General features: G+C 41.5%; 1 pseudogene; it reads right to left on the bottom strand.

Annotated features, from left to right (window-relative positions):
* Positions 1-1,783: 1,783 nt before the first annotated feature.
* On the bottom strand, positions 1,784-3,529 carry LOC102926030 (RNA-binding protein with serine-rich domain 1 pseudogene; annotated as a pseudogene).
* Between the last annotated feature and the right edge of the window lie 9,916 nt (positions 3,530-13,445).

Here is a 13,445-nt window from a genome sequence, read left to right as displayed (position 1 = left end):
AATCTAGGTAGCCTGTGCTGCTACCCGAGACCATGGTGTCATCTGGGCCTGGATTGCTGCTGAGGGCCTTGTCTGGGGTCCATTGCCCTATAGCTGCCAGGGTCTGGGCTGATGTCCATTGTTGGGAGGCCTTTCTGGTCAGGTGTTGCAATGTATCATGGCTTGACAGCTTTCTCCAAAGCTTGACAATATGAGGACACACACCCACTCCCCTCAGTGAGACTTCTTGCTCTCTGCTGCCCTTATCTGGAGAATGTGCCTGAGCCTAGAGGACTCACCTTATCTGAAAGCTGTCTCTAAACTCTAAACTTGCATGCCTAATTTATCTCTACGGTGACCCTTGGCATAATTTCCCGCTAGACACCTTTTCCCTGCTGCTAACTAAGATTTGTACTAGGAGCTTTGCTATAGAAAGAACCCTGTTGCCACTAACCCAGCCTTGTGATAGGAGCATACTACTTATTGCAAATTAGGGTCTGTCCCCAGCTTTCCCAATCCTATATATCCCCTATACTCTGGAATAAAGTTGAGCTGATTCACCGAAGTCATCTCCTGGAGGGCCTGTTTCCCAATTCTTCTTCTTCCACCTTCATGGGCCAATGCACCAACAATCCCCAGGAAGAAGTAGAGCCATAGTCTATGGCTCCTGTTGCCACTAGGGATATGTAGATGCCCAGGGTCAGGTCAGCCACCTGGATCCATGTTAGTGTCCAAGGGTTATGCTACAGCCATGGCCCTTACAGCTCTGAGGGGCCTGCACTGTCACCTGAGATAATCGTGACACCCAGACCTGGCTGCTGTAGAGGACCTTGTCTGGGTCTGTGGTCCTACCATGGTTGGGGTCTGTGTTGAAGTCCCAAACCTGTGTTGTAACCAAAGGTCACATGGAAGCCCAGGGTTGGGGCTACAACCTATAGCCTTGCTGGTGTTCAGGGGCCATGCTGCCACCAGAGCCATGGTGATCTGAGTGGCCAGTGCTTCCATCCAGAGCCAGGATGTCATCTGGGCCCAAGTTGTGGCCAAGGGTCATATCTGGGTCTATGGTCCAGCTGCAGCTGGGATCTGTGTTGATGTCCCATGGCCTGTGTCACCTGAGAGAGCCAAAGGAACCATGTTTGATGAAATCAGGGGAGCATGCTGAACCAGGCCTATACTTTGCTGGTGCTGCCTCTCTGAATATTGCAGCAAGAGAACTGGCCCTGACCCACACTTGGAGAGAGGGCCCTTGTACTCCTGAGAGATAGTCCCACCCCTCACCATAGGTAAGAGAGAGCTGACCCTGCTGGCATGGGCATAGGGAAGCTGGCTCTGCCCCCTTGCCTGATTCAGGCAGCCCCAGTGGCCCACACTGACCAGTTCAGTTGCTAGCCAAGCCCACAGCCAGGCCTTGGGTTGGCCCACCCTAACATCTGCCCCTTCTAGGACCTGCTGGAGCTTGTGAAGGGACTGGTTCTGTGGAAAGATACCCACAGGATCTCCATGACTTGGGGTGGCCGCTGGATATCTCAGAGGAATTTTGGTAAGGATCCAGTGATGATAGTGTGCCAGAAACCAGAGGCCTTGAACCAGACCAAGTAATTCATTGACATGAACATTTGCTAGTAAAGCTGACTGGACAAAAGGGTGTACTATGTGACACACTGCTCCCAGTGCCACCAGGATGAATGAAGAGGTGTTGGAGAGGCAGGAAAGAAGAAAAAGCAAAGAGGGGTTTTGGTCTCGGGGGTGTTTTGTTCTTGTTTTTGTTTGTTTGCTCTCTTTGGTTTTTAATTTAATTTTATTTTTTTGCATTCTAATCCTAGGTTTATTCAACAGTCCTTTCACACTACACAAGTACAAACACAACCTCATCTAAAATGCTACAAAGTTATAAAACTCAAAACAAATTTTATTGTTCTGACTGTACAATAAAAGCAAAAAGAAGCAATGTATACATTGCCAAGGTTAGCCCGCAACGTCACCGTGAATGGCAGGTGATAACGAGGGTGGCGATAGGTTCCATGAGGACCCTGTGGCCCTAACTGGCTCACCAATTTCAGAGTAACAGAGACACGGGGACAGGAAAAGAGAAAGGTGTTTAACCCTACAAGTTGAAGAGGACTCCGAAGAGGACTCGGCAAGGGCACAGCCAGGTTGCCTGACTGGTCCCGGGTCACCTGTGGAAAACGGTGTGTTGCCATTTGAAGGCTTGCTTGTCCCAGGTGGCTCGGCTACCCAGCAGATTCTCAAGAACTGGAAGGGTGAACTTTCTAGCCAGAAAACTACAGGGTACCTCAATGGGCACAGTTCTGAATCAACAGTACCTCTGCAGCCAGAATCCTCCCGCAGAGGAAATATCTCCACTGCTGTCTTCAAAGTCCACCTGGTATGGGATCCTTTCCTACAAACCCTCATTTGGCTAGAGAAAGGACAAAACTGAGTTGGGGAAACATAAGTTACAGAGGTACGAATCAAGGTCCCTGCTTATCGGGAGGAGTTGGAGCTGGAGCGGCTCCTATGCCGGCGGCGGCCGGGAGATCGAGACCTCCTACGCACAGGAGACCTGTGCCTTGGGGAGCGAGACCTCCTTCTCATCCATGGGGGTGACCTGCGCCACATGGGTGGTGGCGGAAGCATCCTCCTGGGTGGGCTAAATCGCCGTGGGGGTGGCCGAGTCCAGGGTGCCGACACAGCAGTTGCAGTGATCTCTTGGCCATCAATTTGTCCTCCATCCATGTGCTTCAGTGCCTTCTCCGCTTCATCTGGGTTCTCAAACTCCACATATGTGCAGCCTTTGGACAGATGTATCCTTTCTACAGGCATGTCAATCATTTTAATTTTCCCAAAAGTAGAAAATATTTCCATGATATGATCCTTGGTCACGTTCCTGGTGAGCCTCCCAATATGCACTTTGGTGGGTTTAGGTGAAGGTAGGGCTCCGCCTTTTCCTCTCCTTTTCATCTCTTTCAGGTGGTTTGGATTTGGAGCCTGCACGGAGAAGGGCTTGGGGAGCCAGAGGAGCTGCTAGAGCTGGAGCTTCGGGAAGTGCTGGAGCTTCCTGAGTGGCTGGACGCAGAAGAAGAGCTAGAACCACTGCTTGAGCCTGTGCTGGTGCTGGAGCCCGAGCTGGAGGTTGAGCTGGACCGAGACCTGGTGCTGCTGCTCCCACCTGAAGCACTCCATCTCTTCCGAGTCTTATCCCTGCCATGGTCCTTCTCACTTGACTCTTTAGTGGCCCCTTTATCTTAGAGCGATCCTTGGAGCGGTCCTTGCATTTGGTAGGAGAAGGAGCCCTAGTGCTGGACTTTTTATTATTTTCTTTGACTCCTAGCAAGCTCTTCTTTTTCACTCCTGATAAATCCATTCTCCCCCTCTGAGGTATTCAAAGCAGCAATGTTGGCCTCACTTATCTGAACTCTCACTTCTAACTCGAGTCTGAGAAACAATCCCTAATCGATTGCAATTTACGCCAAAGAGCAGCATCTTCCCGAGGCCGCCACCTCCTCCCACTCTTCTCAGACCGGGAGGCCGGCGCAACTCTCTAAATTTTCTTTTGGGGTGCTGCAGGAATGAGAGGAGGATATGGGGGGATTGAAAGTGGAGTGGAATTAGGGTTATGATTTGAAATTCCCAAAGAATCAATAAAAATTGTGTATATATACATATACATACATACATATACATACACACACACACAGAGCAGACATGTCTCACCTTCGAGAAAAGTCTGAAGTCTTAAAACATTTTAAATTCCATATTCTGTAGGTCTTTGAAGTATTTGAAAATTGTCTATCAGCAATATATCTCTATATCTAGAAAATCTAATATGACTGTAACTTTGACTATATAGATGACTAACTACTAATTTCTATTTCTTAATTATATATTACATTTTAAATGAGTTGCATAAACATAATATCTTAAACAAGAGTAGAAATATAAATACGGTATAAAAATTAACTTTAAGTTTGTAATAATAAACCAAAATCCATACCAATGTAAAATATGTAAGATTAATAGCTGTTTTTTGGATTAAAGTAGATTCAGTAATCTACCCTTTTATCCTCTTATTTCTACATCCTCCCTTTTCTTTTTACAATGAGATCCCTGAATCTAATCTCCTTTGTTCAGCTTTCTTTTCTGAGCATTACCAATAACAACTTGTAACCAATCCCCCCTAAACAATGACAAATATCTGTAATTTATTTTTGGGAATGTGGGCATAGTTCTCTAGACTACTTCTTGTTGATTGGGGACACTGGTAATCTTTGGGGGACCCTGAGAAAATTCAGGATTATGGTCAAGTCCTTACTGGAAAATTCTGTGAGTCTAGATCATCTCAGCAGCATCCTTGAAGCCATTTTGGATACAGAACTCAGAGGAAATTGGAACAGAGGTACTCTGAAATATTTGATCATCTGGGCCATCCAGTTTTATTGGTATTTGCTCCCCTTGATCTAAAATACATAAACTTTTAAAGATAATATACATATTTGTATTAATACAAATATAAACTGTGTATTGTACATAAGCCAGTCAAAGATATTTTTTGTTTTATGTTTGAGCAGGTAAAATATTCGTTACATGTTTTGTAGTTACTTTAGGTTTGTTTTTCCATGTCTGTAGTTAGGATTTCAGGGGGTCTTCCTTGATCAAACCTGATTTGCCTTAACTAAGAATGAGTCCACAGCCTCTCATTTTTTTTGTGTAAATAAAAACAAAGTGAGATCCAGGAAAGGCGCAAAGCCACACAGAGAAACCCTGTCTCAAAAACCAAAAACCAAACCAAACCAAACCAAACAAACAAAAAAGCATAACTACTTTCCCAAAGTAACATATCTTTTGACTTAAATTTTGGAGTTAAGATGTTTTTAAAATATATAGGTTGGTTTAATATAGCAGATTCCATAATCCAAGGTCTCTTAGTAGTTGTTATTTGTTCATTAATAGTCAAAAATATAAAGACAACACATTAAAATATAGAATCCAGACTCTCTGTGTGTTTTACATCCTTATGTGGCTATTTTTATTACTCTATTCCTTTTAAAGGAGTTTATTATTATTTGATCTACCCTTTTTCTTCACTCTCAAACCTATACATGTTTTTAAACAAATTGTAACCAGTTTAGAGGCCTTTTGTCTTAATCTATTTTTTACTATGTATCACTGACTCTTTTTGTCTATATAAGCAAAACCCAAAACCTGCTGCACAGTGTGTTGGCTCAGCTCATGCTGGCAGCTCAAACATGCTGGTAGCTCAAGCATGCAGACAGCGAATGGGAGATGTCTCTCTATACCACAGCCTATATGAGAGACAAGAACTATGAAGATGTCCTTGGATTATTTTTGTGTTTATTTATTCTAGAACCCCTTGTCCTTTTTTAAAGCTTTCTCAAGCTTTATGTAAATGCATGTGCCCCATGTTGGGCACCATATGTAAATGGAGACTTATCTTTGTACTGCCTCATCCCACAGCCATTTCCAAATAATCACGCAGAGGCTTATGTCAATTATAAATGCTTGGCCAATGGCTCAGACTTATTACTAGCTACCTCTTATATTTAAATTAACCCATATATCTTATCTATGCTTTGCCATGTGGTCCACTGCTTGTTACCTCATTTTCTGCATGTCTTGCTTTCATGGAGGCTGGCTGGCATCTACCCCAACTCCTCCTTTCTTTATCCCTGTCTTTAGTTTGATCATATTGCCTAACCTTATTTTTCCTCACCATTGGCCAAAACTGCTTTATTTACAATCAATGAGAGCAGCACACATTCACAGTGTACAGAAGGGCATCTCACAGCAAACAAATACTCAGAGAAATTATTGTCCATGCATGGAATAACCTTTTAAGTAAAGTGTAATATTCCAGAACCTGTGTGTTCAAAAATGACCATGAGGCAAGACAAAAAAAAAAAATCAAGGGACACTGGAAAAGAAAGGAGTCTATATTAATTAGGGTTTCTATTGCGGTAAATACACACCATGACCATGGCAATATATATATAGTACCAATTACTTCTAAGAGGATAATGGGCATCAAAAAAATTCATTATGGAGTTTGCTTTCAATGTGGCAAGGCTAGCCATTTGGGCAAGAAACCACTCTTGCCTGAACTTCTTGACAATATGCTGTATAAACTGGATATGCAGGACCCATAGGAAAGTGGCTGCTAAACTTTGCCCAAACAATGTACGATGGTCCTTCAGGTTCCTGCTTCACAGAAGAAACTGCCAGACATTCTGCAGGTCACAGAGGAAAGAGACTGTCAAACTTTGCCAATATAGGAGGGACAGCCCTTCAAATTTCCTTTTTTACTAAAAAGTCTGCCAGATATTCTAGGCCTATACATTGAAGATGGATGTTCCAACATTACAAAAGAACTTTGGTGACTGTTCAGGCAGCCAAATGTCTCTGTCATTTCTAGAGTTTTGGAAATTACTTGCAATTCACTCTCTGTTTACTAAGGTATTATATACTTCTGGGGTCTTTGATGGAGTTGAAGACTAAATAGTTATAATTACAGTTTTCTTTAGTTATAATAGAAAATAAATTATATGCAAAAGTTTAGACTCACCAACATAAAATAGATAATTAAGTATTTTCTCTAATTTTACCAAATGCAAATGGATTAGAGAGTGTTATTATAATTCTTAATAACTACTTTTATTTTATATAATGTTACTCTGTTAAAGTTAAAACCTTCCTTTTTAATTAGACAAAAAGGGAGAAATGCTGTGGAATAATTCTCTTGTATACTGGAAAAGTTTTTTTTACTTGAATTGGTTTAATAAAATACTGATTAGTCAGTAGCCAGACAGTAAATATAGGCAGTGCAACCAAACTAAGAATGTTGGAAAGAGGAAGAGCAGAGTCAGGAGTCACCAGCCAGGTGCAGAGGAAGCAAGGTGAGAATGTTGTAATGAAAAAAGGTACCAAGTCATGTGGCTGAACATAGATGAGAATTATGGATTAATTTAAGTATAAGAACTAGTTACTAATAAGCCTGAGATACTGGTATAAGCCTCTGTGTGGTAATTTGGGAAGCAGCTTTTGGGCACTTGGGAGTTGTCAGTGGGACAGAAACTTCTGCCTACAATAGATTTTTATCAGTAAATCAGAATGTTGTAAAATGTTGATGATGGAATGCTTGCAAGGAACTTTGCACAAGGAATTGTCTCAAAAGGATGGTAGAAAAAAGATGACTGAAAGCATTTATAATCCCTGTTGAAGTTTAAAAAGAAACAGTGAATTCTACCTGTTTCTACTAAGTCAGCTTTGTCCCAGCATCTTACAAGGGAGAATTTCTTCAGTATATTCAGTGCCTTGATGAGGATGTTTGGGAGGCCAGTTTCCATGGGACCACTAACCAGATAGCCTTCCCTACATAGTGATCTTAGGATATTCAGATTTAGAACATCACAGTGTTTCAAAACCTTTGACAGAAGCCCCAGAATATTATCTCTGCTACATTTCCCATGGCAAACAAGATACAAGAGGAGAGAAATTGGACCAATCCTCATATAAAACAGCAAGAACTTGAAGCCATTTTAAATCTCTCACACACTCTCCCAGAGAATTGCTCTGTCCCTAACCATAGGTATTCCAGTGTCTTCCGGTGTGTCCTCATTACCATGTTTTGGGACAGTACTTTTACAGACTTTGCTCACATTTCCTTCATGAGTCGGGTTTCCATTTATATTTCTGGAACTCAGCTTCTGATCCACACATTCTAGCTGTACAGATGTTAACAGCAAAGATTGTGTGCTGCTTTGGCTTTGTACCCTACCAGCTATAAGACAATTTCATTTATCTACAGATCCCAAAGTACTACATATACTTTTAACCAACTTTTGGGTGCATGGAAAGAAAAAGTATTAAGAGAGGAAACAGAGCCGGGCGGTGGTGGCGCACGCCTTTAATCCCAGCACTCGGGAGGCAGAGCCAGGTGGATCTCTGTGAGTTCGAGGCCAGCCTGGGCTACCAAGTGAGTTCCAGGAAAGGCGCAAAGCTACACAGAGAAACCCTGTCTCGAAAAACCAAAAAAAAAAAAAAAGAGAGAGGAAACAGTACTATGCCCCCCCCCCCAAAAAAAAAATAACAAGATTAACAAAAGAATCTTGAGGTGCTGAACTATATGGAATAGACCTCCTTGGCAGATATCCTATGGTCTGGCCTCTCTAATATCTTTGGGTCTCCAATATAGCTTGGGCTTCATCTTTGACAGTTCATGAAACAGCCTATTCAGGCATGTTTGCAATGTCTTGAACCATGGCAAGAAATGTCCAGCTTCAGCTGCTTTCCATGACTCTCTCAGAATTTTACTTTGTTATGCCTTCAAAACCAATTCCAAACAGATGACATTACCAAGTTCTGCTGCCAGTTGCAAATGTAGCCTTCTCTCCTTGAATCACAGCTGTATTAATTACTTATCTTTTGCTGTGATAAAATATCATGGCCAAGGTGACTTATAGAGGAGGGGCTTATTTGGGCTTACAGTTCCAGAGGGATAAGAGTCATCATGGCCGTGATGATTTACAGTACATAGGCATGGTGGCTGTAGCAAGAAGATGTGAGATCACATATTTTTATCCCCAACCTCAAAATAGAGAAAAAAAATGGAAGTAGGACAAGGATATATAATCTTAAAACTTGGCCCGAATGAAGTACTTATCCAGAAAAGTTATATCACCTAAACCTCCCCAAACATCAGGACCAACTGAGAACCAAGTCTTCAAATGCTTGAGCCTATTATGGGAGGACACTTCTCATTCAAACCACCACATGCCACTCCCTGTCCTACATAAGCTCATGACCATATATATCATAAAGCAAAATGCCTTTAGTCCAGCATCAAAACTTCCATTAGTTCTTCAAAGTCTCGACTCTGTTCAAAAATCCAAAATCTCTTTTGAGATGGAAAATAATTGCTTAGCTGTAATCTCCTATATGATCAAAAAGCAAATTATATATTTCCAACAAATAATGGTACAGAATAAACATTACCACTCCAAAAGGAAGAAATGGAAGCATAGCAAGTAAATACTGAACCAAAGCAAGATGAAAACCATCAGAACAAACACCAAATCTTGTAGCTCCATGTCTGATATCAAACAGTTTAGATGACTCTGTCACTCCAGCTCTGCAACCTACAAAATATGCTGGTTCTATACCCCAAGTGTGAAGCTTTTCTTAACAGATGGCTTATTCCTCTGGCATCTTCAATATCTTGGAGTCTCCACTGCAACGTCAGCTTCACTTCCATAGCTTCATATAAAGGCCACTCAGGACCTCCTGCCCTCTTAGGGTCTTCATGCATGATCTCCCATGCCACATGTTTCCTGGCCTCAGCAGTTCTCTGAAATCATGGAGGAAGAATCCCTGACCCCCACATTCTTGCATTCTTCATGCCTCTAAAGCCAGCACCATGAGCAGCACTGTCAAGTTCAGATGCCTGCTTGGGATGGCCATGTTAGCAGCAGTGCTTTTATTCAGTTTCTTTCTAGGAGTAGAGCATGCCCTAGGCTCTTTTTCACTAGTTGAAAGCTTAGTTGGTGGGGTCTGGCCATGAGGGCACCATCCCCTTTATTTCCATGCAAAACAGGGTTCTCCTTAATGGATTGCAATTACAGTCATAACCTCTCTTCTAGCCCAAGCCTTGGTTGCAGCAATAAGCTTCCTACTCCTCCTTTTCCCCCCTCTAAACTATATATTTTGTATTTCTGCCCCATTTACTCTATTTCAACGTAGATATAAATCATTAGTGTTACTAAAAACCATGCCAAAGATCAACATTATGCTGTCTTGAAATATCCTCTGCTTAAAAAAAAATAATAATCTATTACTTTTTAATTTTGTGTCAGGCAAGTTCTTAGGGCAGGGACAAAATGCAGCCAGATTCTTTGCTGGACTATCGCAGGAATGGCTGCTAGACCACTTGCTAATATTGTTCCCACCTGAAACCTCTTGAGTTTGGCCTTGACAGTCCACATTTCCCTCAGCACTGCTGTCTTCTAAGCTTCTATTAGAATGGTCCTTTAAGTTCTGTTTATAGTATCCAACCATTTTTGAAGTTCAGTTTTCCAAATTCTTCTATATTCCTCCAAAAACAACAGAGTTATATTCTTCACAGAAACACCCAACTCCTATTACTAACCTCTGTATTAGTGACTTTTCGGTTGTCAGAATAAAATACTATGACCAAGGTAACTAAAAGAAGGAAGGGTTTATTTTGTTTATGGTTCAAGAGGGATAAGGGTCCATGATGACAGAAAGTAGGCACAACAGCTGAAGCAGGAAGCTGAGACCTTATATCGTCAATGGCAAGTATCAAACACACACACACACACACACACACACACACACACACACACACGAGAGAGAGAGAGAGAGACAGAGGGAGACAGAGACACAGAGAGAGACAAAGACAGACAGAGGGACAGACAGACATAAAGACAGACAGGTAGACAGAGAGCACAACATGGAAGTAGGGTAAGGCTATATAATCCCAAAGATTGACCCTAGTGATATACTTCCTCCATCTAACAAGGCACCTAAACTTCCCTGAATAATACTGCCAAGTGAGAACCAAGTGTTCAAATACCAAGATTTTGAGGAGGCATGTCTCACTGAAACCACTATAGCTCCTGTGTGCTGACCCCGAGGACACACTTTCCTATTGTCCTAGTGCAGAGCATCAGATTTTTCTTTAATAGGGGTAATCTCTTTCACAGTTACAGCTGCTTTATTGCTTGCATTTTCCTTGTCCAAAACTTAAGGCTTATCCACATACCTTTTTCTATTAATCAAATCAGTCCACTATCTTCAAGCTCAACTCCACTCAAGTTCACAGCTCACACAGATAATGAAATCAGACTTTTATCCAAAACATGCATGAATGGCTCCTAGTTGAGTTCCTAATATAGGTTTTATTCCCCTCTGAAACCTCATAAGCCAGATGCCACTGTCTGCATTCTTCCAGCATTCCTGTCCTCCACATTTCCCCTAGAAAGGCCTAGTAAGCTGTGCTCACAACACTGAAAAGGGCTTCCTGCCCAAAGTCCAAATTCCTCTTCCACATTCCTCTTACAAAACAGTTCCAAAGGCCTAGAAGCCACAAGTTCAGGTTTCCCATAGCAATAGACCCACTTTCGCTACCCATTTCTGTCTCAGGATTGTCTCTTTTTGCTGTGATAAAATATCTGACAAAAGCAACTTAAGGAGGAAAGAGTTTATTTGATTCACAATTCCAGATTATAGTCCATCACTGTATGGAAGTCAAAGTGACAAGAACCTGAAATCACAAGTCACATCACATCCACAGTCAAGAGCAGAGAGCAATGAATTAATATGCACATGCTAGGGTTGGCTAGCTTTCTCCCATTTGCTTGGTACAGGAGACTAAGTTCATGGAATGATTCCAAACATCATGAGATAAACATTCCACATCAACGAAATTAAGATAATCCAACTCAGACATTCTCAGAGGTCATTTTCCCAGTTGATTCTGGGTTGTGTCAAGCAGACAATTAAAACTAACATTCACAGGCATGTAGCTCTGAAAAATACTGTTCAGAACAGTGCTCAAACAATATAGAATTAGTAGGAGAATGAAGACTATAAACAGAGAGTGTTAAAATAGGCACATGTGTGGAGAAAGAAAGTAAACAAGGAACTGCCTGGAGGACAGGGTGTGCTAAGGAAATAATGGAGGAGGAAGGAGAGAAATGGGGAATGGTGGCCTAATGGTAATGAGGTTTTTCTTTCATGTGAAGAAGATACCCTAAAATTTATTTTGGTGATCACTGTAAGACTCTGTGAACATACAGAGCCCTAGAGTTGGATTTCTAATATAATATAGTGGGTCAACTGTATTATATCTCAAAAAAGCTTGTTTTTTATTTTTTCATTATTATTTGTAACTTTCATATATGCATATGTGTTTTGATAAAATTTGTATCATATTCCCTCCCACCCAGTTCTTCCCATTCTAATACCCCCATCACTATTTTCTTCATTTCTTTAGCCTACTGAGTACACTTAAATGCTGCTGGTGTGCATGGGTATACATACTGGGTCTATACTGAACATACCAGCTATCTACTGGATAATGAATGGGAAACCTCTCAGGGGCCACATACTTGAATGAAACTGACTTACTCTCTCCTAGAAGTCCTCTATTGAGGAACTCCTCAGCTAGTAGTGGAACTTCATGAATACTTTCCCCATCTATGCTGAGATTTTTTTCTGGCTTGGTCCTGTACATGAAGTCATAATTGTTGTGAGATATGTGAAACTTCCCTGTTATGTCCATGAAATACTGTTTTATTATAATTATCTATCACCTCTGGCTCTTAAAATATTTCTGCATCCTCTTCCACAAAAAACCTTGAGCCTTGGGAGGAATGTTTTGGATATAGATATCTCATTTGGACATCTGTGGTTTGGATTAAGATCAGCCCATGTGGAATTAATCACTCCACCATTTCTTATTCTGTATTTCTTATTCTGTGCATATTGATCAGTTGTAGGTCCCAGTGTTTATTTCCATATACTACAAAATGAAGCTTCTCTAGTGAGGGTTGAGGGATGCACTAATATGTGGATATAAATATAAGTATATAATATAGGGAGAAGTTTAATACTACATCTATTTAGCAGAATAACAGTACTAGGTTCCTCCCTAAGACCTAGGATCTAGGACCTATTCATCCATGGGATCTTGGCCCCATTGATAGCATCAGATATGAGTGCCATCTTGTAGAGAGGGTCTTAAGTCTAAGCAAAATAAAAAGTGATTAGTTATTTGCACAACAATAGTGCCACTAATGTATCAGTGGGTATGTCTTGCCAGGACAGTCATTATGGTAGTTCACAGGGTTAACAGCTGGATAAGACTGTTGATTATTTAACTCCCCTGGTAGAATGCATAGCACCTTCTAGCACTATGAAAGCTTACCAACAGAGATGGAGCATACAGATTGGTACCAGCTTGATTTCTCCATGTTCTATGACTCAAGTGTGTGGTATCTTTAGCAATAAGGTCTTACTGCTGGGGGATGTCTTTCCGTACTCTGTGAATATATGTTGTTCCCATTGGTTAGTAAATAAGCTGCTTTGGCCTATGGCAAGGCAGCGTATTTAAGTTATAAGAGCTAGCTAGCAAGAAGCCTGCCATAGGCTATACAGTTTTTAAATACTATAAGCCTCTGTATGTTTACTTGGGTCAGAGTTGCTGCGGGACCACAGGTGAGAGAGATTTGTCTGGACTATGGGGCCAGGCAGGACCCAAGCAACATGTGGCTACATCTTACTGTCAAGTTCTGGTGGGTAACCAAGAGCAAAGGCAACAACCTGCAATGTTTGAAGGAGAGGGGTCTATGGTACACTGAACACAATTTGAGCAAAGGTAACCCATATCTGGTACCAGGATTTTTATTTGATAGCTTATATCTGAGAGAGAC

Source organism: Peromyscus maniculatus, chromosome 3, assembly GCF_049852395.1.
Source record: "Peromyscus maniculatus bairdii isolate BWxNUB_F1_BW_parent chromosome 3, HU_Pman_BW_mat_3.1, whole genome shotgun sequence".
NCBI classification, from domain to species: domain Eukaryota; kingdom Metazoa; phylum Chordata; class Mammalia; order Rodentia; family Cricetidae; genus Peromyscus; species Peromyscus maniculatus.
The sequence above is the reverse complement of the archived record's forward strand: the minus strand, read 5'-3'. Positions and strand labels throughout refer to the sequence as shown.